Source organism: Macaca thibetana, chromosome 9 (assembly GCF_024542745.1).
Source record: "Macaca thibetana thibetana isolate TM-01 chromosome 9, ASM2454274v1, whole genome shotgun sequence".
Classification (NCBI taxonomy): domain Eukaryota; kingdom Metazoa; phylum Chordata; class Mammalia; order Primates; family Cercopithecidae; genus Macaca; species Macaca thibetana.
The window spans coordinates 41,531,481-41,542,928 of NC_065586.1; the positions used below are offsets into that span (position 1 = coordinate 41,531,481).

General features: G+C 48.2%; 1 pseudogene; it reads left to right on the forward strand.

The window, feature by feature from the left end:
• The first annotated feature begins 4,047 nt into the window (after positions 1 to 4,047).
• Positions 4,048 to 4,228, forward strand: LOC126963525 (uncharacterized; annotated as a pseudogene).
• Positions 4,229 to 11,448: the final 7,220 nt, after the last annotated feature.

Below are 11,448 nucleotides of genomic sequence, written 5' to 3' on the forward strand. Positions count from 1 at the left end.
CATTGTGTATATATATATATATATATTTTTTTTTTTTTTTTTTTTTTTTGAGACGGAGTCTTGGTCTGTTGCCCAGGCTGGACTGCAGTGGCCGGATCTCAGCTCACTGCAAGCTCCGCCTCCCGGGTTTACGCCATTCTCCTGCCTCAGCCTCCCGAGCAGCTGGGACTACAGGCGCCCGCCACCTCGCCCGGCTAGATTTTTGTATTTTTTAGTAGAGACGGGGTTTCACCGTGTTAGCCAGGATGGTCTCGATCTCCTGACCTCGTGATCCGCCCGTCTCGGCCTCCCAAAGTGCTGGGATTACAGGCTTGAGCCACCGCGCCCGGCCTACATTGTATATTTAATCCCTATACCCTAATCCATCATTCTAGGGAAATGTACACGGGATCACTATAAAAGTTCTAGATTATCTCCCTCAGCCTAGCCCCAAGTCTTCCCGAAGGCAGAAAAGTTGACCACTTGTCAGATAGGAGGTTAACCTCTGCCGTGGGTGTTACGATAGCAGTAAGAACTCAGCCTCGTCTCTAAGCACCCAGTTATTGAAGTATGGAGTACATGGTACAATTCCTTATCTCTGTTAGTGGCCTCCTGTATCTATCAGGGTTCAAAGGGAGAAACACCACCAGTCACGCCTAGCGTATCTGAGATGTGTTTCAGGGATCTGACGTTACGCAACTGCGGGAGGGAGTGGAGGGCTGCAGGAACATGCTGGAACGCACCTCAGGTCTCCCGTTCTCCGCGCCTCTGACCTCGGCAGCCAGGACGTCTCGTAGAGGGCAGGGACCCTTCTCCACTGAGCTGCACACGCCTGGCCCCGGAAAGGCGAGGAGTAGCCAAAAGAGGCTCTCGGCCGGGCGCGGTGGCTCATGCCTGCAGTCTCAGCACTTTGGGAGGCCGAGGCAGGCCGGTCGGTCGCTTGAGCTCCGGAGTTCGGGAGCAGCCTAGCCAACATGGAGAGACCCCCGTCTCCACTAAAAATACAAAAAATGTAGCCGGGGGTGGTAGCACCCGTTCGTGGTCCCAGCTACCGGAGCGGTTGAGGCGAGAAGAGGCTGAGGCTGCAGTGAGCCGTGATCACACCACCGCACTCCAACCTGAGCCACAGAGCCAGACTAGGTCTCAAGAAAAAATCAGAGGCCGGTGGCAGCCGCTCTCTGCAGAGCCTGGGAGTCCGCGTCCCGCCCCGCTCAGCAGGCGCGCCCGGCCCCGCCACCGCTGGCGGCGCAGGAAGGGCGCTCTGGGCCACGTGGTCCCGCGGCCGCCCCCCCTCCCCAGCTCCGGGCGGACAAGGGCGGCCTGCTCCGGGAGGAGCCCGCGTTGGGCGGGCTCAGTGCTTCCTGATACCAGGCGGCTGTGAGGCAACTTAGTTTTCTGAGGAAACTTTGTTTTATTTTTCTTTGTCCGCAAAAGAGGTCAGCCCTATCCCTTGTTTCCCATTTTTCGCGGGTCTCTCTCATTGCCCCCAAACACCAGTTTTAACCACAGTTAAACTGGGAAAGAGCTGGGCATGGTGGTGGCACACGCCTGTGGTGCCAGCTACCCGAGAGGCTGAGGACGGAGAGATCGCTTGAGCCCGGGAGGTCGAGGCTGCAGTGAGCCGGGATCGCACCACTGCACTCTAGCCTGGGCGACACAGTGAGACCTTCAACAAAAAAATAATTTAAAAAACAAGGCCGGGCATGGTAGCTCACGCCTGTAATCCCAGTACTTTGGAAAAAGGAGACGGACGGATTGCTTGAGCAATCCGTTCAAGATGAGCCTGGGCAACATAGCGAGACCGCGTCTCTATAAAAAGAAAAACACAAATATTAGCGGGGTGTGCTGGCCAGAGCCTGTGGTCCCAGCTACTCGGGAGGCAGAGATGGGAGGATCGCTTGAGTGCGGGAGGCAGAGGTTGCAGTGAGCACAGACTGAGCCAATGCACTCCAGTCCGGGAGAAAAAGCGAGACCCTGTCTCCAAAAAGTAAAAAAAATTAAAAAAAAAAAATTAAAAAAGGAATGGTGGCGGGAAAGGAAGGATAAGGAGAGATTTGCTAAAGGATATACATAAGTACAGCTATCTGATTTTCTGTGCCATAGGATGACTGTGGTTCACCATAATAGTTTCAAATAGCTAGGAGAAAAATATTGAATGTTCCCAACACAAAAAAATGATAATTATTTGAGATGATGGATGTTAATTATCCTGATCTCTATACGTTACATGTATCAAAACATCACTATGTACTCCATGAATATGTACAATTATTTGTCAATTAAAAATTATTTTAAAAAGATCAACTGATCTTTATGAACTATCTTTTTTCCCCACCCTCTGTTGTAGGAGGGAATAAAACTTTAAAGTCAACTTTATTAAGAACCATTATGATGAAGATTTTATAAAAAGCTCAGATTTGGCCAGGCACAGTGGCTCATGCCTGTAATCCCAGCACTTTGGGGGTCCCAGGTGGGTGGATCACTTGAGGTCAGGAGTTTTACACCAGCTTGGCTAACGAATGGTGGAACCCCATCTCTACTAAAAATACAAAGATGAGCTGGGCGTGGTGGCATGTGCCTGTAATCCCAGGTACTTGGGAGGCTGAGGTGGGAGAATTGCTTGAATCTGGGAGGTGGAGGCTGCAGTGAGCCAAGATGGAGCCACTGCACTCCAGCCTGGGTAACAGAGCGACTCTGTCTCAAAAACAAAAACACAAACAAAACAGGTTACCTTAGGTGAGGTATGGTGAGGTTAGATGCAGTACAGGAGTCACAAACCAGTTTTACAAGTTTTACAGTTTTAGTTTTTGTTTTTTCTTTGAGACAGTCTTTCACTTCCTCAGGCTGGAGAGTAGTGGCGCTCCAGACTCTCAGAGGAGGTTGCTCCTCCACCTCCCAGTTTCAAGTGATTCTCCTTCCTCAGCCTCCCGAGTATCTGGGACTACAGGCGCGCACCACCACACCCGGCTAATTTTTGTATTTTTAGTAGAGACAGGGTTTCACCATGTTGGCCAGACTGGTCTTGAACTCTTGGCCTCAAGTGATTTGCCTGCCTCTGCCTCCCAAAGTGCTGGGATTACAAGCGTGAGCCACCATGTTGGCCCAAGTTTTAGTTTGGTACTCTCATTTCCCTGGGGCTTCACACAAGGCCACTCAGCAGGAACAGAAGGGGTCACTAGGCAGAGGGAGTGAGGGGGGAACTGCGGAAGAGCTTTTGTTGTGGTTTTTGCAGGAAGAGAAGGGTTAGGCAAGGCCAACAGGTTTGGGATTAGCTAATTTGAGTAATTTCTGGGGGCTGAAGGACATGGGGGCTGACTCTAGTTGTCTAGTAGCTGGCCCTGGAGTGATTAGGCTGGGTGTATAATGGTCCCTAGTGTTTGAGCCTGATAACGGAGGTGGTTGGGGATGCAGACATAATCGGCAGCTCAAGAAGAGGAACTGACTTTTAGCCAGAGCCTAAAAACAAGTCAAGACAGCACACACCCACACACAAACTACATTGCCTGAAACAATATTCTTTAAAGATATTTACCTAAAGGGCCACAAATTTAATTAAATCCCTGATCCTGAAACTTCAATACTCCCCATTGACTGTATAAAATTATCTTCAGGTTTTTTTTTTTTTTTTTTTTGAGGAGTCTCGCTCTGTGGCTCAGGCTGGAGTGCAGTAGAGCACTTGGCTCACTGCAACCTCCACCTTCTGAGTTCAAGCAATTTTTCTGCCTCAGCCTCCAGAGTAGGTGGGATTACAGATGTGTGCCACCACGCCCAGCTGATTTTTGTATTTTTAGTAGAGACGGGATTTCACTATGTTGGCCAGGTTGGTCTTGATATCCTGACTTCAGGTGATCCACCTGCCTCAAGCCTCCCATAGTACTGGGATTACAGGCGTCAGCCACCGCACCAGGCCTGTATTTTTAGTAGAGAAGGGGTGTCACCTTGTTGGCCAGGCTGGTCTCGAACTCCTGATCTTAGGTGATTCACCTTCCTCAGCCTCCCAAACTGCTGGGATTACAGGTGTGAGCCACTGTGCCTGACCAATTTAGAAATATTTTATCACTCAAAAATTAGGCAGCTTTCAGGGATCATTTCTGTAGCTGGTTACTAGAGAACTTTCTGTGAAAGTGTAGAGCCCCGGAAACGACAGGAGGTGCAGTTTTCTCCTGAGTGTGAAGCCGGTGTTGCTATCACCATTGATGTTTCTTCTCCTCCGGGGGGAGTGAGAGGGAGAGGACACAGGCTGAGTGGTTTCAGTTACCAAAGGAAAAAAATATATTTACAGCAATGCTTTTTATGTATTTATTTTTCTGAGACAGAGTCTTGCTCTGTCACCCAGGCTGGAGTGCAGTGGCATGATCTCGGCTCACTGCAACCTCCGCCTCCCAGGTTTAAGCAATTCTCCTGCCTCAGCCTCTGGAGTAGCTGGGATTACAGGTGTGCACCACCACGCCCAGCTAAGTTTTGTATTTATAGTAGAGACGGGGTTTCACCATGTTGGCCAGGCTGGTCGCGAATTCATGACCTCATGATCCGCCCACCTTGGCCTCCCAAAGTGCTGGTATTATAGGTGTGAGCTACCACGCCTGGCCTGCTTTTTATTTTTTATTTCATTTTATTTTATTATTTATTTATTTTTTCTGAGACTGAGTCTTGCTCTTGTTGCCCAGGCTGGAGTGCAGTGGTTCAATCTCGGCTCACTGCAAACTCCGCCTCCTGGGTTCAAGCGATTCTCCTGCCTCAGCCTCCCGAGTAGCTGGTATTACAGACGCCTGCCACCACGCCCAGCTAATTTTTGTATTTTTAGTAGAGATGGGGTTTCACCATGTCAGTCAGGCTGGTCTCCAACACCTGACCTTGTGATCCGCCAGCCTCGGCCTCCCAAAGTGCTGGGATTACAGGTGTGAGCCGCTGCAGCACCCGGCCAGTAATGTTTTTCTTTTTTTCTTTTTTTTTTTTTTAAGGGTTTCACTCTCGTTGCCCAGGCTGGACTGCAATAGCACTATCTCTGCTCACTGCAACCTGCGCCTCCCGGGTTCAAGCGATTTTCCTGTCTCACCCTCTCGAGTAGCTGGGATTACAGGCATATGCCACCATGCCTGCCTAATTTTGTATTTTTAGTAGAGACAGGTTTCTCTGTGTTGGCCAGACTGATCTCGAACTCCTGACCTCAGGTGATCCGTCCACCTCAGCCTGCCAAAGTGCTGGGATTACAGGCACGAGCCACCGCGCCTGGCCCAGTAATGCTTTTTAAAGAGTCGAAAAGCACCTCAGAGCGCTGGTTTATCTGTAATCTTTTTTTTTTTTTTTTTTTTTTTGAGACAGAGTCTTGCTCTGTTGCCCAGGCTGGAGTACAGTGGCACAATCTCACTGCAACCTCTACCTCCTGGGTTCAAGTGATTCTTCTCCCTCAGCCTCCCGAGAAGCTAGAATTACAGGCACAGGCACATGCCACCACACCCAGCTAACTTTTGTATTTTTTGTAGAGACGGGGTTTCACCATGTTGGCCAGGCTGTTCTCGAACTCCTGACTTTGTGATCTGCCCGCCTCGGCCTCCCAAAGTGCTGGGATTACAGGCGTGGAGCCACCGCGCCTGGCCTATCTGTAATCTTTTGTCCAAAAACAATAAAAGGAAAGAGCAAAATGTCTGTTAACTTTGTTATATATCTACAATTTTCTGTATGTTTAAAATATTCCATAATTTTTTTTAAAAATGGAAGTTAATAAGAGAAAAAGAAAGGTAGAGAGAAAGAGAAAATGCATGCTGTCCTGTCCCTTGCACATTTTGATCCAAATGAAGTTTTCTGACTCTCCTGAGGCTCCATAGAGATGAAGGCATCTAACTGTACAGTTTTTGGTGGGAAAACTCATGATCAGACTAAAAGATGACTTAGAATGAAGAAAGAGCTGGCCAGGTGTGGTGGCTCATGCCTGCCTATAATCCCAGCACTTTGAGAGGCCAAGGCAGGTGGATCACTTGAGATCGGGAGTTCCAGACCAGCATGGCCAACATGGTGAAACCCTGTCCCTACTAAAAATACAAAAATTGGCTGGGCGCGGTAGCTCATGCCTGTAATCCCAGCACTTTGGTAGGCCAAGGCGGGTGGATCACCTGAGGTCAGGAGTTCGAGACAACCCTGGCCAACACGGCAAAACCCCATCTCTAGTAAAAATACCAAAAAAAAAAAAATGTAGCTGGGCATGGTGGTGGGTGCCTGTGATCCCAGCTGCTCAGGAGGCTGAGGCAAAAGAATCGCTTGAACGCGGGAGGCGGAGGTTGCAGTGAGCCGAGATCACACCATTGCACTCTAGCCTGGGGGACAAGAGGGAAACTCCGTCTCAAAATATAAATAAATAAAATAAAAGTAAATAAATAAAAATACAAAAATTAGCCAAAAATTGCTTGAACCTGGCAGGCAGAGGTTGCAGTGAGCCCAGATCGTGCCACTGCACTCTAGCCTGGGCGACAGGGTGAGACTCTGTATCAAAAAAAAAAAAAAAAAAAAAAAAAAAAAAGGGTGAAGAGCTAGAACTTAGCTTACTAACATCCAAGTAAGGCCCTCAGTTGCTTGCTTGGCCTGCTGGGGAAATGGGCAAAGTAAGGGCAGCCACTCCACCAACACTAGCCACTACCACCTAATCAAGCTGTGGTCTTTTATTGGGCAAAGAAACCAATTCAAGCAAGTAACCAGCAAGCTCAGGTATCCCATAATCCTTCTTTCACTATTTAATACATAGTAAAAAATGTTATTTGAAAGAACTGTCAAGTTCTCTGAAAGAACTGCAAATAACCTAGGGGTCCAGCCTTCCTGGTGGTAGCTCACTTCAGTGAGCATCAGAGCAGCTTCAAAGTTGCACTTTTCTATATTAGTCAAGAAAATTAACCAGACAAGGCTGTGACTGCCGAATTTGCCTCTTCCCACCTGGGTTATCTCTGCCTCCTAGAGCACCTCACTTCAAGAAGAAAACTGACATTTGGACAGGGACTATACTGTGACTAGACAGGTCAGTTGGCTTTCTCACTTCATTCTCCTCTCAGATGGGAAAGGGACGAGAGGAGGGGTTTAGGAGACAGCCTGAAAAGCCCGTTTCTTACTAGGATCTAGATGCAGTAGATGAGAACGGACCCTGGAATCAGATGGGGCCTCCAGCCCCCATACAACTTCCAGCTCAGCCATCTGGAAGCTGGGTGACTCAGTTTCTTTCTGCCAAATGGTGGTAGTATCTACTGCTGGGTTGTTATGAGGTTTCAATGGGATTAAGTAGAATAGTGCAAAGCATAGTGAGAATGCAGTATGTGTTAGCTACAGTTATTGCTATTTAACAGATACTATGATTTTTGAGCAAGAGACATCTCTGAACCTTGGTGATCCCTGCCTACTTAATGGCACTGTCCTGGGGGAAAGGGGAATCTCAGCTTAATAGGTAAGGTAATTTTTCAAGAACTACTAAGTAGAAGATTTAAAAACCTCTGTAACACTCCAAACCTGTAACCAATTGTATGGATGAGGAGTTTCTAGAGGGGAACTTGTTTTTTAAAACTCACAATACTGGCCAGGCGCGGTGACTCACGCCTGTAATCCCAACACTTTGGGAGGCCAAGGCGGGTGGATCATGAGGTCAGGAGTTCGAGTTTAGCCTGGCCAAAGTGGCGAAACCCCATCGCTACTAAAAATACAAAAATTAGCCAGGCCTGGTGGTGGGCACCTCTAATCCCAACTACTGGGGAGGCTGAGGCAGGAGAATCGCTTGAACCTGGGAGGCAGATGGTGCGGTGAGCGAAGACCGTGCCATTGCACTCCAGCCTAGGCGACAAGAGCAAGACTCCATCTCAAAAAAAAAAAAAAAAAAAAAATGCCTGACAATATTTATTAAAAAGTATTAAGTTTTTGGCCAGGCGCGGTGGCTCACGCCTGTAATCCCAGCACTTTGGGAGGCCAAGGCAGATGGATCATGAGGTCAGGAGATCAAGACCATCCTGCCTAACATGGTGAAACCCTGTCTCTACTAAAAATACAAAAAAATTAGCAGGGCATAGTGGCAGGTGCCTGTAGTCCCAGCTACTCGGGAGGCTGAGGCAGGAGAATGGTGTGAACCCGGGAGGCAGAGCTTGCAGTGAGACGAGATTGCACCACTGCACTCCAGCCTGGGCAACAAGAGCGAGACTCCGTCTCAAAAAAAAAAAAAATAATAAAGTTTTTGATAATAATCAATGTACATAAACAACAGGAAATAATCAGGCAGGTCAAGCAACATTTTGCAATTCAATTGTTTTAAACCATAGATCTTAAAGGTATACCTCTGTGAAGATGCTCTCAAGCATCAAGGTGCTCTGTGAATGTTTAGATTTCAGAGCTTAGGTAAGACATTTCTATGCACAGAGGTGAAAGGGCTACAGATAAGGAGGTAGTCCAGGTGGACCAGGTGTGGATGAGCATTTGCCAGTTGATAAAGTGAGCCCAGTGTGGAAAAGGCCGAGGACCTGTGGCATCATTCTGATTGATGCCAAGTCTTCACTGTGGAAGAAAGCCTACATGTGACTGTGCTAGTACTCAATGCTGAAAAAGATATAGTGGACACCTGGGATGACTCCTTAGGACGGCAGGAAGTTCATAATCAGGCCAAAGTACTAGTCTTGCATTCAGAGAAGACCATCTCCAACAACTATTACCTCATTTATGAATAATGGAGAACTGTCAAATTTGAGTGAGGGGATCAAAGGTCCACTTAGCTCAGAGGTTTTTTTTTCGTTTTGTTTTTTGTTTTAAAAACTTTTAAAATACAGACCGGGTCTCACAATGTTCCCCAGGCTGGTCTTGAACTCCAGGGCTCAAGCAATCCACTGGCCTTGTCCTCCCAAAGTGCTGGGATTACAGGTCTGAGCCACCGCGCCCAGCTAGAGAGACTCTTAATACAAAGATTGCATGAATATATCTTCTTGCAACTGGTTTGACAGTCCCTAACTTCTGAAGTATTACTAGTCTTTTGGTTTAATTTTCTTTCTTTCTTTCTTTCTGAGACAGAGTCTTGCTCTGTCGGCCAGGCTGGAGTACAGTGGCAAAATCTTGGCTCACTGCAACCTCTGTCTCCCGGGCTCAAGCAATTCTCCTGCCTCATCCTCCTGAGGAGCTGGGATTACAGGCATGTGCCACCACGCCCAGCTAATTTTCGTATTTTTAGTAGAGACAGGGTTTCACCATGTTGGCCAGGCTGGTCTTGAACTCCCGACCTCAGGTAATCTGCCTGACTCAGCCTCTCAAAGTGCTTGGATTACAGGCGTGAGCTCTTTTGGTTTAAGTTTCCTAATATTTGATTTAAATTGGCTACTTGAATTTTTCTCTCCAGAAACATCTTTCTACAGCATGAGCTGTGATGCAGTCTATTTATTTATTTATTTTTATTTTTTATTTATTTATTTTTTTTGAGACAGAGTTTCGCACTTGTTGCCCAGGCTGGAGTGCACTGGCACAATCTTGGCTCACTGCAACCTCTGCCTCCTGGATTCAAGCGATTCTCCTGCCTCAGCCTCCAGAGTAGCTGGGACTACAGGCACGTGCCACCATGCCCAGCTAATTTTTTTGCATTTTTGGGAGAGACAGGGTTTGGCCATGTTGCCCAGGCTGTTCTGGAACGCCTGACCGCAAGTGATCCACCCACCTCGGCCTCCCAGTCTTGGGATTACAGGCGTGAGCCACCGCGCCTGGCAGGCCACAACTTCTTAAGGATACCTACCTATCTGATTTTCACCCCCTTCCTATGGTGCTAAATATCTATCTGATTTTTGCAGGAACTATTTTCTGTAATTTGGCCTCAAATTACATAGTTTTCTCTTCTGACATTTTTACCTCTTCTGACAGCTCCTGCTTTACTCTTTCCGTTCTCTTTCTTGGAATTAGTTTTTTTTTTTTTTTTTGACAAACTCCTTCCTTCATCACAGTCATCCCACTCATCATCTGACACTATTTTGAGCACTCCTTTACTTTCTCTGGTGATTTAGAAAATAACGTTCAGCCAGGTGCGTGGCTCAATCCAGTAATCCGAACATTCTGGGAGGCAGAGGTGGGCAGATGGCTTGAATCCAGGAGTTCCCGACCATCCTGGGCAACATAGCAAAACCCCATCTCTACAAAAAATACAAAATTTAAGGCCGGGCACGGTGGCTCACGCCTGTAATCCCAGCACTTTGGAAGGCCGAGGCGGGTGGATCACGAGGTCAGGAGATCGAGACCATCCTGGCTAACATGGTAAAACCCCGTCTCTACTAAAAAATACAAAAAATTAGCCGGGCGTGGTGGCGGGCTGCTGTAGTCCTAGCTTCTTGGGAGGCTGAGGCAGGAGAATGGTGTGAACCCGGGAACCAGAGCTTGCAGTGAGCCGAGATTGCGCCACAGCACTCCAGCCTGGGCGACAGAGCAACACTCGGTCTCAAAAAAAAAAAAAATACAAAATTGAGCCGATAGTGGTGGTGCTACTCAGGAGGTTGAGGCAGGAGGATTGCTTGAGCCCAGGAGGTCGAGGCTGCAGTGAGCCGTGATTGTACCCACTGCACTCCAGCCTGACTGACAGAGAGAGACCCAGTCTGGAAATAGTAATAATGTTCAGCTTAACCTGTGATGAGTGCCTTGACATCATCTCTTCATGAAGAAGGTCCACCAAAATGAAATTATAATTATTAGCCTTACAAAGCGTGAGAAAAAAAAAAAAAATCTGTCCCTGGCTTAGCCATTAGCCACCAAATCTCTGTGTTGAGGTGCGCTGTGACGGAAAACCTTGCCCTCGACCTGGGTCTGAGTTACATTCTGAGGTTTGGGGGCTTCTCACACCACGGAATTACCACGTGAGCAACTTTGACCTGACAAATCCCTCCTAACGCTTGCCCCGCTCTGAGACGCCTTTAAGCGATCTCTGGAGTACTCAGCGTACTTTTTTTTTTTTTTTTTTTTTTTTGAGACGCAGTCTCGCTCTGTCGCCAGGCTGGAGTGCAGTGGTGCCATCACGGCTCACGCAACCTCCGCCTCCCGGGTTCAAGCGATTCCCCTGCCTCAGCCACCCGAGTAGCTGGGACTACAGGCGCGCGCCACCACGCCCGGCTAATTTTTTGTATTTTAGTAGAAACGGGGTTTCACCATGTTGGCCAGGATGGTCTCGCTCTCCTCACCGCGTGATACGTCCGCCTCGGCCTCCCAAAGTGGTGGGATTACAGGCGTGAGCCATTGCGCCCGGCCCTCAGTGTACTTCTTTCCTTATTTTTTGAGACAGCCTCTCGCTCTGTCGCCCAGGCTGGACGCAGTGGAGCAGTCACGGATCACTGCAGCCTCGACCTCCCGGGCTCAAGCGATTCTCCCGCCTTAGCCTCCCAAATTACTGGGACCACAGGCTTGCGCCACCACGGCCTGCCATGGTTCTCATTTCCTTTTCCCATCCTAGTCTTCAAATCAGGCGTCCTTTGAGCGCACGTTTCAGTGTCCTGC